This window comes from Mus musculus, chromosome 8, assembly GCF_000001635.26.
Source record: "Mus musculus strain C57BL/6J chromosome 8, GRCm38.p6 C57BL/6J".
NCBI classification, from domain to species: Eukaryota; Metazoa; Chordata; class Mammalia; order Rodentia; family Muridae; genus Mus; species Mus musculus.
The window spans coordinates 87,919,801-87,937,333 of NC_000074.6; the positions used below are offsets into that span (position 1 = coordinate 87,919,801).

The following is a 17,533-nucleotide window of genomic DNA, read 5'->3' on the forward strand; positions in this document are numbered from 1 at the left end:
TACCCACAAGTTTCCCTCAGTTTCTTCTCTTGTTCATTCTCTTATCCTTCCATGAAATTCCCCTTCAGCTTACAATGTCCAGTGTTTATTATGTCAAGACAGCCACTACCTCTTTTTTTTTTTTAATTTATTTTTATTATATGTAAGTACACTGTAGCTGTCTTCAGACACTCCAGAAGAGGGAGTCAGATTTCATTCCGGATGGTTGTGAGCCACCATGTGGTTGCTGGGATTTGAACTTCAGACCTTCGGAAGAGCAGTCGGGTGCTCTTACCCACTGAGCCATCTCACCAGCCCCAGCCACTACCTCTTGTGTGACAGAAAATCTATGCAGAAGCCCATGTGCCCAGCAGATAGTCCCACCCTCATACCCTACCCAGAAAAGACACAGTGCTCCCTAAGTAAGGTAGGACACACACATATGCACACAAACACACACACACACACACACACACACATACATCAGGAGGCACCGATTTGGGCTACCCAGAGGGAGCTGGGAGAAGCAGAAAGCAGCTCCCTCCTTAAGAACACAATTAGGGCCTGTGAGGACCACACTTCCTTGTAGACAGCCCAGAGGGTCAGGAAGTATCATTACAGCTGATTCTGGCTAAAGGCTGTCAGGAGTCAAGAGCAGGATCAAAAATTCCAGAGCACTGAAGCTGAGCACCTCAGACAGGTCTGTGATCTATGACTTAGCTTCTCTAGGCTCTGTGTGTGTGTGTGTGTGTGTGTGTGTGTGTGTGTGTGTGTGTGTAGGATTAACCATCCATCTGCCTTCTGTGAAATGGGGGTACGAGGAGCACCTGAGGAACCCAAGATGGTTGGTTGGTTGTTGGGCAGCTTTCCAGCTAAGAATGCATCCCTTCTCATAGGGGCACCCGAGACTCAAACAAGGCACATGCTGGGTTTTCAGAGAGCAAGATCACCCAGCTCCAACTGAACAACCAAGTTAACTTACGAGGCTATACAATTTGACCCAGAGATTTTATCTAGCCAATACTGTGCCCTCAAACAAAAAGATTAAACCCTGACAGATTTTCTCACCCATTTCTCTAACTTGTGGGACCAGGAGCAAGGCCTCCAACCGTCCTGGTGGGGGCTTCTGGGAGTGAGAGGGAGATGCTGGGGGCAGATGGGAGCAAGAGGCCCACATGTCTTAGGAAACAGCTGCAGTGCACTGGCTTTGCCTCTCAGGGAGTCCTGCCTGAGCCTCTCTCCTACACCCACTCATAACAGCTCAGAGCCTTGACAGGGCGAAACTAATTCATGTCCTTGCCACTTCTCGGCTGTGTGACCTCTGGAAAGGTACTTAACCTCTCAGAACTTCGGTTTCAAGAGGCTGAGTCGGTAAGATCTTGATTTTAAGATCTGTCTGGGCACAAAGTGAGACCCTGTCCTGAAAGATAGAAAGAAAGAAAGAAAGAAAGAAAGAGAGAGAGAGAGAGAGAGAGAGAGAGAGAGAGGAGGGAGGGAGGGAGGGAGGGAGGGAGGGAGGGAGGGAGGGAGGGAGGGAGGGAGGGAGGGAGGGAGGGAATTTTTCTTCATTGGCAAAACAAGAAAGAGCCCTGCTTTAGTGGCAGAGTACAGCCACCTGACAAATGCAGTATCTAATCATTACACGTTCTACTGTCCATCCCTGTGGCAACAACTCTATCACCAGAAAGAAGGAAGCCCCACCCACCCCTGCCATTCTTGACAAGGAGTCAACATGGATCCATTGTCCGGGAGATTCCTGAACCCTGCCAACCAGGGGCCCTAACGTTTCCTTAAGAATAAATCTAAGGAACATGCCTACTTGATGAAGGGAGAGGGCCAGCTCGCACCCCACCTTCCCCACCAGGCTCATTCACACCCAGTGGGGAAGCACTGATCTAGCCTGGCGCTCCACCAGCCACAGGGAAAGTTGAAGCCTAGAGAGGTAGTACCTGTGTAGAACCGTGCAGTATCACACAGCAAGCATTAGGCAGTTTGGGGATGGGGACCATACCGGGAGCTTCAGGTAGGTCCTGCAGCGACAGCACTGACCCCAACCAAAACACACACACTCACAAATGCCTCTCAGCACCAGCAAGCTCACGACCTCCAGGGAAGATGGCTAAGGAATGGGGAGAGGGGAGCTGGTGGAATAGGAGTGGACGGTCAATACACTACAGCTGACCCTCAACAAGCAAGAGATGGGGGAGGGGAACGGGAGTGTGGGCATGTGCACAAGTCACGGCATGCGTGTGGCAATGTGGCGGTCAGGAGACACCTTTTGGGAGTCAGCTCTCACTTTCTAGCTCGTTTTAAGGCAGGGTCTCTCTTGTTTCTGCCATTTCTCCTCATACTCCAAGTTAGCTGGCCCTTGAGCTCTGATGCGTACACTTCTGTCTCGGTGTCCCAGCTCATGCTACTGCGCATGAGCTCCAGGGACAGACCGTCAGGCCCGTGCACAGCAAGTGCTTCCACCCACTGGACCGTTTTTTTTTTGTTTGTTTGTTTGTTTTTGTTTTTGTTTTTTTGTTTTTTCCAGCCAGAAACCTGGGTTTCTGTACAAACTTTACTGGATTTGTAAGTGTTCTACTTCAATTCCAAACAAATTTTAATCCTGAGCAGTCACCAAAAAGGAGAAAGAAAGAGAGAGAGAGAGAGAGAGAGAGAGAGAGAGAGAGAGAGTCCTGAGCAGTTACCAAAAAGGAGAAAGAACGAAAGAAAGAAAGAGGGAGAGAGAGAGAGAGAGAGAGAGAGAGAGAGAGAGAGAGAGAGAGAGAGAAAGACAGACAAGTCTAGCGCTGTGCATGCTTCTCGGGTTTCCAGTGTGCAACCTCCATCCAGGATTCCTTGCCTGAGGACAAACTCCTGGCTGTGAGTCAAAACGGCATGAGAGGTGCTTGGGAAGTATCTTTCCCCATAAATCAGTGTCTTGGCCCGATGTCTCAGTCTCTACCATTAGCAATTCACTCCGTTGCAACAAATCAGGCTCTCTTTGGGCATCCTTTTAAAAAGAGGATTTCAAGAGTTTGTTATGAATGTCTTTGTCTGGAGGAGAGACAAAATAATAATAGTAGTAGTAATAATAATAATAATAATAATACCAGCAATAACAACTGAACAATTCTTGTGCTCTAGTCCCCAATACACAGCAGCCTGGCAAAGGCTCTGCAAGAGCATAGGAAAGAATGCGACTTGGGTAGGAGGCTGCTGACATCCTCTAGAACATGTACCGGACTGGGTCAGACTCTTGGTGTCTGTCCAATGAGATGTGTCCACCACATCTGCCACCTCAGACTAAGTCTGGCATCTTCCAAAGACAAACGGGCTCTCTACTGCCAAACGGGCTTGGCCACTGCTCTGGGCACCTGACATGGGAGTTGAGAGAGTCCCAGAATTGGGGAGGGCCGGGGAGGGAGGCAGGGGAAAGTTTGCCTGGACACTTTTCCCTAAAATGCTGATCTTAGGTCTAGACAAAAGAAAAGATGCTGCTAAAATTACGGTGAGCCTTACCCAAAAGGCATCTGATTACATCTGACTCTAGACCAGTGCTCATAGAAGTCTGCCCTCTTACTGGCCCCTGGCTGCCAGAGTAGGGCTCCAAAAGGAGCCTGCAACACATGGGCACAGTAAGACAGAAGCTCAGGCCCAAGCAGGGTTTTCTAGGAAGCAAATGAAAGACCGGGTTGAGTACCACAAGGGTCTCCCAATCCAGAGTTCAAAAAGTCACAGGGAGCAACATACACATTAGCCCAAATAAGAGGAGGTGGGTAAAGCTACTCTGAACAGTCCTCAGCAGAGCTGAGACCCTGGGGGAGAGGAGAGGAAGAGAGGATTAAAGAAAAAGGAAAAATCAGTAAGAAACAAAATGGTCAGATCACTTACACAGTCCAACATGTGGGCTGTGCATCAGCGACTTTGCGAAGCCTACCCACCTGTTATCTGACTCCATCAGGTAAGGATTAACCAGGTGTAGTTATCTACTGCTCATCAGTGATGAGCATGAGGCCCAGAGAGGTTAAAATACCAGTCCAGAAGTACTCAGGCAGAAATACCAGATCTTCTACCCGCCTGCCTCAGTCAATTCCCAAGCCTCTCTCTCCATTCTCTCTCTCTCTCTCCATTCTCTCTCTCTCAAGATTTATTTTATTTATATGGATACACTGTAGCTGTCTTCAGACACACCAGAAGAGGGCATCAGATCCCATTACAGATGGTTATGAGCCACCATGTGGTTGCTGGGAATTGAACTCAGGACCTTTGGAAGAGCAGTCAGTGCTCTTAACTGCTGAGCCATCTCTCCAGCCCCTCCTCCATTCTCTTAACTCCAACATGGTGAGCTCATTGAATGTGCCACTGAGCATGGTAAACTATACCACCACCACCACAACCCCACCCCATGTCAGGCCACTATCACCTCCCTACCCCTATCCCAGCCACAACTCTACCACACCTTCTCTAAGACGCTTCGGTTCATCTGAAATCCAATCTGCTTTTCCAGTGTGCTCCGCTCTAACTGAACTGGACCACAGCATCGCACCCAAGGCCTACTTCTCAGAAGCAAAGCCACACAAGCCACCTGAAAACTTAGACTCCATTAACATAGTGGCTAAGAACAGCAACAGCTCCAGCTCTGAGGGATCTGGCCCCTCCTCTGGCCTCCTTGGGCACCTACACAAGCACAGACACATATAACATTCACATAAACAAAAATTGAAATAAACTAGTAGTTTTTAGTTACTAAACACAACAGCAATATGTGGGCAGTGTCTGCTATGCTGAACGGCACATATGTAAACATTTCCATACTGTAGAAGTTCCGCTGGACAGCACCAGTCTGTACCTAGAGCAAGCAGACATTGTTAGTAGCCACAGACTCACCTACATCAGTTTCTGTTCTTTCAATACTGCTCGAAGCTTACTGAGGTCCTCAGAAAGTGTTGAATAAAAGTGAGGAAGGAATGGAGAGGAGAAGAGAAGGAAGGAGGGAAGGACAGATAGATCGAGATTGAGTAGGTTGATAAATGGACAGACAGACTAATAGACAAATCATGATGGGTAGATGGACCGATGGATGGACAGATGGATGGTGGATGGATGGGTGGGTGGATGGACGGATGGATGAATGGGTGGATGGATGATGGATGGATGTGTGGGGGATGGATGGATGCGTGGATGGATGGATGGATGGATGGGAGGGTGGGTAGGGGGATGGATGGAAGGAAGGATGGGGGATGGATGGATGGGTAAATGGGTGGATGGATGGATGGATGGATGGAGGATAGATGGATGGGTGGATGGATGGGTAGGTGGATGGATGGGGGATGAGGGGATGGGTGGAGAATGGATGGATGGATGGATGGGTGGATAAACAGAAGTCTAGATGGGTCAGGATCAGAATCTCCAGCACCTTAAGTCTCAGAGATCAAACTCCCCAACACAAAACCTTACCTAACTGCCCTGTCATAACCCTCTGCTCAATCCAACTGTCCTTGTCCCAGACAGGAGCAGCTGAGGACTACCCCCTCCCTCCAAGGCCCTATAACCATGCCCTGCTGGACTAAGAGGGATCCGTGTTGGAAAAATCAATTTGAAAATGCCTTTACTATTTTTGAGTTCTTAGATACCTAGCAAACCAGATCTGACACTCTGCCTTTAATAGCTTCAGTTCTGAGAGTCTCGAAGACATTTCTTTCCAACTAAGTAACCCAGATAAATGTAGCGGCTTTTTTATAAAGAGAAATAATTAAAGAACAGATGGTGTTGCTTACTTTGAAATGTTTGCTCTAAAATAGATTTGTGTGCACCTTGGTTGGAGTTCATCCCCCTCTGCATCCATGTGTCAGGAAAGAAGATCAGCTCGCTAATTACCTGGCTGTCTTTTCCCTACAAGATCCCAATTTAAGAATCTCGTTTCATTCTAAGAAAATTAATTCAAAATGCCAAATAATTTAAAAATGTATTAAGATTCCCCTTAGACCAGAATGCAGAAAGGAGTTTTCATCTGTCTGCTAAAAATCACCTTGGGTAGTAAGATTGAAGTTTAGCTCTTAAGACTTGATCCCCAAAATTGAGCTTCTGCCACAGCTATTGGTTCCATATGTCCACAGAATGTTTCATTTAAAGTATATGTGCTTTTAAATTGGTCTCTGACCATTTTTCTGCTATGTGTCTCTAAGCACGCCACACATTTTCCCACCCCTTGGAGTCTTGTTCTCCTCGGAAGCTAGCCTCTTTTATTTGCATTGGAGGTAACCTATTTCCAACATGCCAAGATCTGTTCGTTTTTCAAGGCCACTTTTGGAGATTTTATAGCCTAAAATGGAATAAAATTTAAATTTAATAAAATTTGAGCCCTGAACAGAGAGAGAGAGAGAGAGAGAGAGAGAGAGAGAGAGAGAACTAGTTTAGAAGCCAGCTACTCAGACATTGAGGAAAATACCCTGAGAAACCCCACAGGGCGGAGACCGTGGTCAGCCTGCCAAATGTCATTTGGGGCTGGCTTCAGAAGAGAACCAGAGCTGAGGATGCAATGCAATTATTTAAATCCAGAAAGAAAAATGTTTGCTCCCAAATTTGGCAGCAGATGACAGCCTCTGATTCCAACTGCCTCTCTGTCTGGGTGGGGACGCTTCCTGCCTGGGAGGCATTGGGACTGCAGTCACACCTGGGCCAGAGGTGAGTCCTGCACTGTTCCTGGGTTTTGCTTTTGTTTTAATCACATGAACTCTGGGTTGCACTTAAACCCTTTCTAGGGTAGCAAGTCACTTTTTCTTCGAATCACAGGTTAGCACACGAGATGTCTCTCTTCCTTTGTTTCTCTGTAGCTGCCTTTGTCACTGGCTGACAGGCCCCTCCCCTGGCCTTACTCTCTTCCTCCCCCTGGCCTGGTTCCAGGTGTGAGGGCCCAACCTGGCTGTCACTTGGGCCTTTTATAGGTCCAGAGAAGGAAGCCACAATGACACCACAAGGCTCGGGGTAGTTGCTGCAAACCCCCACAACTCCATCCCTCTGCAGCACTGGAGGACGCACTCAGAGGCCAAGAGTATTTCAATGCACACCCACTAAGGGCTTTGAGAGGATGCAGTCCAGGTCTCATTGGGTTTGTCTGTACCATCATCATTACCACCACCACCACCACCCCAATGGCTTGGTCATTTCCACAACTCTTGTTCTATTGAGGGGTAGAGTGACAGAAACCAGGAAGTGGCAAGAGGGACACTCCAGCAATTGGTTGGCTCCCCATAGGAACATGGGCAGAAACTCCAGAGTATAGGGACCAGGGGGCTGAGGACAACTGCCAACTCCTAAGACTGCTGTGAGATTACAGGCATGTTAGACCTGAAAGGTCAACTCATTTGCCTCCACTCCTCCTGCTGATTGTAACTCTGTTTTCAATGCTAGGCAAGTGCTCTACCCCTGCGCTGCATCCCTGCCAGTTGCAGGAAATGTTGACAATCAACCCTGGCCAGAAAGGATGCAGCTCCTTTACCCTTCTTCCTGAGAATGCACATCCTATTGTAAGACCTGAGGGGGTGGGGGGCAGTCATCCCCAGGTGCCCTTGGCGAAAACCCACTCTATCTCAAGAGAGACACTAAAATATCCATTGAACAGATCAAAACACCAAGGCTCACCCTGGTTAAATGACCTGGCTAGGGGTCATCTGAAGCCCGGGCTGAAATGCTTTTGTACACTCTTGAATGGCTGATCCTGTAGGCCCTCCATCAGCAAGGCCTGGCTCTGGGTGTGACCCGAGGTCCTGACTCATCTCTACTCTCATCCTGGTGACTAATGACTCTGGGCAAGGCAGAAGACTGTGTGGGGGACAAGAATCCTGGGTTCGACCTTGAACTTAAGAGGCTGCAAGCCCTGAGCAAAGTTACCGACAAGCCAGGGGTAACCCGAGCCAGCCCTTAGATGGAAACACTGGCCTGGTGGCTGGCCGGACTGCCAGCACTGGCATCCCCAGTGGATCCGAGCCTCCCGGCTCCATTTCACCAGCCTCTGTTCTGCACAGCCCTTTCTCTGGAGCAACAAAGCCTCTCCTGCTCATCAGGCCCTGAGAAAGGGCCAGACACTGGGCTAACTACTTTACACACGGTATCTTGTTTAATCTCCAACAAAGAGCAAGCCATGGGGGTTCATGCTGCATTCCAGGCAAGGAAACTGAGGTGGCTGTGGCACTCTTGACAAGCCTCTGATCCAGATTCTGGAACAAGGCCAGTATCTCACTGTTGTGCTGTTTAGCCACTGCAGTAGGGAGCACCTTAACATGCTCTGTGACATGTGAGGGGAGGCCGTGGCTTGTTATGATAGAAAGGAAAAGAGGGGATGAGGAGGACGGGGAGGATGGAGAGAATGGGGAGGACGGGGAGGATGGAGAGAATGGGGAGGACGGGGAGGATGAGGAGGACGAGGAGGATGGAGAGAATGGGGAGGACGGGGAGGATGGGGAGGACGGGGAGGACAGGGAGGATGGGGAGGACGGGGAGGAGGATCATCTGCAATCTGCTCATGTTTGAAGAAAAGTTTCACATATATTCAAATGCATGAAATGCAAGCAGTTAATTCACATACAGTGATTTTCATCTGTAACTTGAGACTTCATGAATGCAAAAATATTAAAAATCCAGAAGGCTCACTAAGCCTGGAAGCTGAGGCAAGAAGAGCCTAAGTTCAAGGCCAGCCCCACAAATTAGTAAGATTCTGTCTAAAAAGTTTAAAAATCTGAGGAGCAGGGCATGGTCCACCCCGATAGAACCTTTGTCTGGCAAGTAAGAGGTTCAATGCTCAGTACCAAAAACAAAGTAAAATTAAAAAGGCAAATTGTGTTCATCCGGGCCTGAGATTCATCAGTTTCAAACTTGGGCAGAAAAAAATCTCAATTTCCAATTCCTCTCTATCGCCCTCAGAAACGTTTGCACCACAAAAGACTGAAACCTTGAGTCAGTCAGTCTCCACTGAGCCACAAGCTTCCTGGAAGCCCCTTCAAGAGACGAGGATGACATCCCAGAGTGAGGCTCACAAAGGTGGGGGACACATCTCACCGCTACACAGCTAGTGGCAGGGCCAGGGTTGGAACCCAAAGGTCCATAGTTCTTCCAACCTGCTCCTACCTCCCTGGCACACCATCCAGGGTGAGGACTTGTAGCTAGCTAGATGCTCAGGGGCCAAGAGGATGACAAAGGCTCTATACAGCACTCCAGGGATGTAGAGGGTCAGGAAAACAGGGGCAATGACCTGAATGCCGGCGGCCTGGGCTCCACCCAGGCCAGGGATAAACCAGGGCAAGGCACTTACTTCCTTTCTGGAGTCTTTCCAGGACTCCCATCCAAGATCCCTGTGGAGCTAGGTCTCCCCCAGAGAGGAAACCTAACCCTTTTGCTTTCTCTTTCAGGGACCCCATCTCCCCACCAGATGTCAAGCTACCTGATCAAAGGCTTGGTTCAGGGTGCCCCATGACAGAAGCCCTGGGATGAGTTGGTGGGCCCCCAGCCCAAATCCAGCTGCCCTCCTCGACGACAGGAAAGAAACTCTTGGACGGTTCTTAAGGCTTGAAATAAAGTTTAAATATTACTTGGAAATTACTAAACAAATCAAATCACTGTTAAGTGGATGTCGTGGGCTTCCTCTAGACAATACGTTTAATGAAGATTATTGTCCTCCTGGTTATAGTTTGAGATTTGCATTTTATTATCAGAGAACCACTTATGCATTACTCCAGGATTTTCATTAGGTAAATAAATTTTTATGTGGATTTCATTATACTCCCTTGGCTGAAATTCTGATCACTTAACAGCAAGAATGCTGTTCCAACATCCTGTGTGTCAATCAGGATGTAACTGTTTCCTCGGGTTGTTGAAAAGTACTTTTTTAAAAAACCTGGTGTTAATGGGGAAAGGAAAAGGAACAGGGTGAGAACTCAGGGTGGATTTTGTGTCCAGTTCCTTTGCTGAAACACACCCTAGAAAGGAATTCTCTCTTTCAAAACACGTGTGTCCTTTTACACATACACTGTGTAGATTTATATAAGTCAGACACCATTTCCCTTTTTTGGTCACTTGGGGGTTACATGGATTTCACGGCACCAGAACCAGGGAGACTGAGGCACAGACCTGAAGAAGCAAGAGTTGAAAGAGACACGAATGGGAAGATTCAGGAAGGAAGGCAGTGGAGAGAAGCCTTCCTGGAACCTCAGCCATCAGCAGGAAAAAAAAAATCATTTCTAAGAAGTCTAATATGAAGCAATTAAGCTAATTGGAATCTAGACTGTACAGGGCGCCTCCGGAAACTGGAGACCAAGGGACTCTCCTTGCTGGAAACTCACACCTCGGTATGAATGAGTGAGGGAAGGAATGAATGAAGCAGCCTCACACAGACCCTCACCTCCAGCCCCAATCTCTCCAGCCCTGTGAGAAGACACAGGTGGTTCTGGGTAGCCCTTTCCTATTGGCTCTCAGAGTTTCACAGGAAATTGCCAAAAGAAGAAGGGAGGAAAAAAACCCTTCTGCTCATTATAAAGGGTTGTCCCATGCCAAAGTTGAGATGGGCCCCTGTTTATTATCACATCCCTCTCCAGTCCAGCCCAGAGAACCCAGTTGGACCTTCTGGATGGCTTCGGTGAATGAACACCACAGGGCAAACTCCCGAAATGGCCCAGGGAAAAATACAGCAGCAGAGCCCACACAAGAATTGCTCAGAAGAAAGAAACTGGGCCAGGCTCCATCCTGACAGAATCCTAACGTCCTGCCCAGCACTGGGGTTGAAATGTTGAGGTCCTAATGCCAGTGGAGCCCCTAAAAACCTGTTCGATTTGGAAGACACTGTTCTTCCATTGCTCAGTTTCTTGTCAATAACGCAAATGACAGCAACCACATGGCCTTGCTGGGTTGTGACTGCTAAAACAAATGAACCAACGAACCAAGAGTGTCTGGGTATGGGGCCAGCCAGGTGTGTAGAGGATCTCCATGGATCACCACTGAATGCTGTCTGTATAAGACCATGAGCCCACAAGCACTTGCCTTTTCACACAGCTACTTTAGCTGTAAACACCTACCAAAGGGGAACCTGGACTCCAATCTCAGTATCTTCAGGGCACAACGAAGTCTCCTTGATTCCCACCCAAGAGTAGACACCTGGGACTTTCCAGTAGGAAGCTAGCTGTACTTCTCTAGGATCTGTGGCCTTTTTAACAGTTGATTGATTGATTGATTGTGTGTGTGTGTGTGTGTGTGTGTGTGTGTGTGTGTGTGTGTGTGTTGAGACTAAGTTTCACTATATGGCCCAGGCTGGCCTTAAACTTTGAATCCTCCTGCCTTGGTCCCTCCAAGGCTGGGATCTGTGCCACCGGGCTCTGCTCTGCTGAGATCTTTGATAAGACAGTAGTGAAGAAAATAGGGATATGATAAATGAAGATGTCCAAAAGAAGGGGATAACAGTGTTCTTCCCAAAGAACAGAGGTGTCTTATTTTTGTTTATATTTGTGTGTGTTCCCATCGGCAAGTGAGTGAACACAGCAACTTTTGTTTTCCTTTGGAGATAAGGTTTGCCCAGGCTGGTCTTGTACTCTGAAACTCAAACTATCCTCCTGCCTCAGCTCTCCAAGAAGCTAGAACCATAAGTGCAAACCACTGTGCCCAGTTCCACACCAACATTTTAAAGTTTTTTCATTAAGGGGGAAGAGGACAAGCAGCTCTGTTTGCTTCCCAGCAGTCTGTGCGACCTGACCCACCCCTCCTCTTATCACTCCTTGTAGTGTGGCCACCTCGTCACCCAGCCTCAAACACTTGCTCGACAGCTCAACACTCTCCAGTTCACCCGATTTTTATCATAGCACCCCTTATCTTGTGCATTGTGTCCCCACCCCTAACAACCAGAGCTCCTGTGGTCCCAGGACCACCCTGTGTCATCTTTCACCATGGCACCAAGAACCTGATTCACCTGGTACTGGATAGACAAATGGAAGTCAATCCATCCTCCCTTTTACCAGATCAACCCCAAGAATCCCTTTTCCACACTCCTCTAGAAGGTCTTAGTCCATGGACAGAGGCGTGACAGACGTGTGAGCTCCGTGGACAACTCTCCCCGAAGGTGACTCAGGGACCCTCTCAAGTGAGGCTCAGCCGTTGCTGCTCAGAGTCTCACTTGTCCTCAAATACCTACTGTTGATCTTGGTAACCACCTACATGAATAGACCATTTGTTGCTAGAACATAATATTTTCCTTGGCTTTTTAGGCACCAGTCTGGCAAATGAGCATTTCCCCTGCCTAACCTTCTGAGGGCTTTATGTGAGTAGTTAATTAGAATTACACACACATGTTTATAAAAGTTTAAATAAGGCATAGTTCGAGTTTGTGAAAATATATGTAATTACTCACACCGACACTTCCCGCTGAAAAGAAAGGCAACATAGGCAAGACACTGGAAGGGCCAGCGGGTGGAGGAAGCCTCTGCCAGCTCCAACAATTCCACCTTGGGGGACAGCGCTGGAAGCCCCACCATCCAGCCTCTTGCTCATTATGCTAACGCTGCAGCCAACACATTGCAAAAAGGCCCTGGGTAGACACTGGGCTGCGGCAGTGACCCAATGCATATTTTTAAAAGGGCCCAACCTAGGGGCTGAGAAGAGAGCTCAGTGGCTAAGACCACTGGCTGCTCTTGCAGCAGACCCAGATTTAACTCTAAGCACCCATATGGCAGTTCCCAACTGTCCGTAACTCAAGTTCCACGGGATCCAACACCCTCATGCAGACATGCAGACAAAACACCAATGCGCGTGATATAAAAATAAAATCACAAAAATGTGCTTAAAACAAAAGGCCCACCCTAGCCCCAGGGGAGCCCTTTTCCTACACACAGGGAGACCCACTACTTGCTAAGTTGAGCAGAGATTTGAGCAGCCTGAGGACCCAAATGACCAGGGCTTTGTGGCAGGAGTTCTGCCTTTCAAGGCCCTTCCCCCCTCTGGGCTTCCTCTGATGACCCTGCCATCTACCTATGGTCCACACTCCTCTCTTCCTCTCCTAAGTTCCTAAAGAGTGGTTGCATCCCCTACATCCTGTGGGTGTGCCTGAATCCTCTTCAACTTCCAATGGTGAGCAGCCTGACCCTTCCCACCAGGAATTCCTAACAGCTACCAGATGACCTGCGTTAGACAGAGGTCTTAGCTGTTCCCATCACCTTTGTGCTGTCTCCAAAACCCTGCTGGCTCCCAGGGCCAGGCTGCTTACTCAGCAGCAGCAGGGAACCACATTGCTCTCCTGGGACAGGGACTGAGTCCTCCTCAACAATGGAAATTGCTGTCCTGGGGCACAGTGACCCAGCCAATATGGGCAAGGGTGAGATCCTGAAAGGCTAATCCATCAGTGCTGCCTGCAGGGTGCAGGCATAGATTGGCCAACCAAACATTCTCAGAGCTCCCCTCTGAGCACCACTGCATGCCCTGAGACAGGGGAGCCGCCCCCCCCCCCACTGGCCCTGCCACAATTCGGCCACTGTAAAGAGTCAATGGGTCCAGCAGCTCCGCGAGATTCCTCTTCCTCACAGAACAAAGAACAAAAGACTGGGGCCCTAGGGATCAGAACCCAGCAGATGATGCAGGGCATGGAGAAGGGTCTAGTACACTCAGGGTTTTTCACTCGGGGAAAATTTGAAAATGCCATGATATGCCAGGCACTTCAGAGTTCTTCCTCCTCCTCTGAGCATTCTCTTGAAGCTCAGGGACTTGGTCCAGGTGGTGCGAAGAGTCCAACAAGAGAGGAACCACGGCAAGTAAGACAAATCAATTCTGCTGAGAATAGCTCCTCTGCCATTAAGGAGAGAGAGGGAGGGAGAAGGGAGGGGGAGGAGGGGGAGGGGGGGGTGAGAGTCATGGCCCTTTCCTGCCCTGGCAAGCAAGGTGATCTGAAAAGCCTTACTGAGTGACCTGTGCGGAAAGGCTGTGACTCCAAAAGCTGGGAAGGGGGTCCTCCAGTCTAGGAAGAAAGCGCCACTGTTCATGTTAAGAAAGATGCACAGAGAAAGGATTGGGGCGGGGGTAGGGCAGAGCCCGAGACACTGAGATGGTATTCTCGAATTTTACATGCAAAAGTGCGTAGGCATTTGAGGTCCTTCCAGAACCTCCTCACTCACAGCCTTCCTACCTCCTTTATTCTTGCTGATCTAGCAGATTTTTGTTTGGATGTCCTCAGAGGCCACTAACTCCCAAATTGGCCTGTGGCTGGACTGGATTTTCACGGGATGCCATTCTCAGCGATAAGACACAAAGGAGGGGCTCTGGGGTCATTAGAAGAACCCCCCCACCTCCAAAGACACACCTTTGTCTGGGAATCCCTCTTCCCTGCACGTGGGATGTGTACTCTGGTACAACAGTAGACATTACCACAAAGAGACAAACCTGAGAACAAGGGCCCATGTATGTTGAGCAGAACGAAGCATTACCGTGAAAACCACCAGGGTCTAGGCCAGCAGAACTCAGTAGTGCGCCATAGGGACACTCCTCCAGGTCTCCTCCCGTTATAGCCAACAGCCTCTTAGTGCTTGGGCTGCTCGGAATTTGACTTACTGGTCTTGCTGCCTAAAGTACTCTGCCAGAATGGTACCACCCCTGTCAGCCAGCCAGTTCCTCCGGCAGCTTGTTCCAGCCCCTCTCCAGAGGATCTTTTCAGGATCTCTGTACTTTGGAGACCTTAGATCGTGGGCGAAATCTTACCCACAGCAAAGTACAGGTCATCAAGGCAGGGCGGAGAGGAGACTCCAGCTTAACACCTTAAAAAGCGCTCGACTCCAGGCTCCCGCCCGACAGAAGAGCTAAGAAAAGGTTCATAATGGAAGCTTCCTCTGCTTTCTATTTAACCTCCCTGGCAGTTGGAGAAACTGAAAACATGGCATAAGTGTTGAGAGGGTGGGCTCCAGAGGCGGGAAACCCAGGTTCAAATCCTAATATGTCCATCCATTTACCTGTTACAGGACCTCAAGTGCCAGAGCTTCAGTGTAGACATTCATAAAAGCAGGAGAATACCATGGAGAGAGAGCTATTGGGAAGATACCAGGAGACCACAGGATAAAAGAGCACAGGACCCGGACTAAGCAGATTTCCAACCAGTCATTCCACAGCAAGTACAGGGGTACCCATAAGGGGACATCAGAGCCCTCCAGCTATCCTGAGGTGCCTGGCTTCGCTGCTTCAGTTAAAGTGCAGGCTCCCTTAAATCAGCCAAGATCCAAGGACCTGGATGCTGAAGCATCCACGTGGATGTGCCAGGCCCGGTTCCTCCACCTCCGTCCTTGTCAAGCCATTTCTTAATGGTTGGGACTATTCTGGTCCAGCCAGATTTTCACTCAAGCAATTTCCAGTTGCTTTAGAATCACCTAACAAATATCACCCCAGTTGGGTCAACTGACCCATCCAGATTATGGTGCCCAAGTCTAGAGCACAGACTGAGACTATGACATGTTCTAAAATGAGCCAGTAAGTAATGTTCGAGAAAACGGAAGTGAGAATGAAGATGCGACCACTCAAAGTGACATCTTCCCCACATCGCCTCTCTTCCTCATACTAATTCATTATCAGGAGGTCCCTGAACCCACAGCCACTGGGGCAGAGACAAGGAGACATGAACCTGAAGGGACACAAAGAATTCAGCCACCAAAGGCAGGAGCAGATGTTCTGAGCCAGAGAGATGACTCAGTGGGTAAGAGTGATCACTCACTCGCTTGCCACCACACCTGGTGACAGAAGCCTATGTCATGGAAGGAAAGAACTGATTCCTACAGAGGTTTCCACAGGCTCACCATGGAATACACACGGGTGTGCAACACACACCACACTAAATAAAAGATAGATAGATAGATAGATAGATAGACAGACAGACAGATAGATAGACAAACAGATAGGTAGATAGATGTGGGTTTTTTCTTTCCTTTTCTTTTCTTTTTTTTTTTTTTCCTTCAAACAAAAAAACCCCAAGTTTCACAGGAAATTTCTACAGAGAGATAATCTGTTGCTCAGGCAAGAGGCTACAGTCAGCAGACAGCTATGCCCTCCCCACAAGCCTGGTCCCCTCCCTCCCCACAAGCCTCAGGACCCTTGCCAAGCAGGAAAGTGGGTCTCATGGTCCGGGGACCAGGTCCATCCACTAGGTCCTAGAAAAAGAAGCCACGGACTGGAGAGATAATTCAGCGGTTAAGAGCACTGACTGCTCTTCTGAAGGTCCTAAGTTCAAATCCCAGCAACCACATGATGGCTCACAACCATCTGTAACAAGATCTGACCCCTTCTTCTGTAAAGACAACTACATTGTAGATATAATAATAATAATAAGTAAGTCTTTAAAAAAGAAAAAGAAAAAGAAGCTACAATTATCATCAGCTTTTCCCATGCTGGTTTCTTTCTTCCAGAGACAGTGCAGGAGCTAGAAAGATGTCTGAGCGATTTAGAGTACTTGCTCTCTTGTACAGGGTAGGGCTCAATTCTGTATGATGGTTCACAGCCATCCACAACTTTAGTTCCAGAGGATCCAAGGCCCTTTCTGTATTCTGGGGGCACCAGGCACACACATGGTACACATACATACATATAGGCAAAATACTCATACACATAAAATAGATTTTAAAATTTTTTAAAAGAGAAAAGATAGTGCAAGCCAATCAGGATAGCTATGAGCAGGTGGTTGGCGTGCACCTGTAACCTCTGCCCCTGCATGTCTCAAAAAAAAATTAAAATTAAAAATTAGAAAATCCGTGGGCGACCCTCATGCTCAGGCCTCCAGTCTGCATCCTGCATCTAAGAGATGGGAGGGCAGGGTTCAATCATAGCCCAAGTCCATAAACAACTCAGGAGGCAGAGGATAAAGGATTACAAATTCAAGTATAACCTGGCTACAGAGCAAGGTCATTTCAAAAACTCTAAACCTGGGCAGTGGTGGTGCACACCTTTAATCCCAGCATTCAGGAGGCAGTGGCAGGTGGATCTCTGTGAGTTCAAGGCCAGCCTGAACTACAGAGCAAGTTCCAGGACAGCCGAGGTTACACAGAGAAACCCTGACTCGGAAAGAAAAAAAACAAAAACAAAGAACTGTACATACACACACAGACACATACCATACATATACCCACATTCACATATATCACATACACATATACACATACCACATATACACACACCACACATATACACATACTATATACAGATAGACACACATACCACACACAAACAGTTTCTTCTTCAACCTCTAATCGAAAGTCAGGGAGGACTGGAAGAAGGAGGGGACCTCCAATGTGCACCTACCCCCTGGTTTAGCTGCACGGGGGGGCGGGGGGGGGGCACCCAGTCACTAGACCAGTTCAGCATCACAAGCTCCATCCATCAGCAACACCCACAACCCAGGACTCCAGCCAGGGTCAGCCCTGGGCTCCTCAGAGAAACCCTGAAACACTATGGTTTTCTCCAGGAGTCTGAACTTCATCCCCAAACAGGATACATTTACATATGGGAAGAAAGGCCTGTGCATGCAGCCAGGACGCAGACCCAGGTATTTATACAGTTTCATAAACTGCGG

The 17,533-nt window shown here is 48.5% G+C and overlaps 1 protein-coding gene and 1 long non-coding RNA gene across 9 annotated transcripts in view; one reads left to right on the forward strand and one right to left on the reverse strand.

The window, feature by feature from the left end:
- Zfp423 (zinc finger protein 423) overlaps positions 1-17,533 on the reverse strand; it is a 300,244-nt gene that overhangs the window by 257,991 nt on the left and 24,720 nt on the right. Inside the window, exon 1 of one of the 7 annotated variants that reach the window (XM_030243879.1) lies at positions 14,415-14,519. The exons of the other annotated variants lie outside the window; for them this stretch is intronic. The gene's annotated coding sequence lies outside the window, so the exon portion shown is untranslated. Of the gene's footprint in view, positions 1-14,414; positions 14,520-17,533 lie in introns of those variants that run through there. 7 annotated transcript variants of the gene reach the window in all.
- On the forward strand, positions 7,683-9,736 carry Gm34412. 2 transcript variants are annotated; one of them, XR_003947429.1, is made up of 3 exons: positions 7,683-8,074; positions 8,887-9,003; positions 9,372-9,736. It is a non-coding gene; the product is annotated as a predicted gene, 34412 (long non-coding RNA). The 2 variants fall into 2 exon arrangements; XR_003947430.1 differs by lacking the exon at positions 8,887-9,003.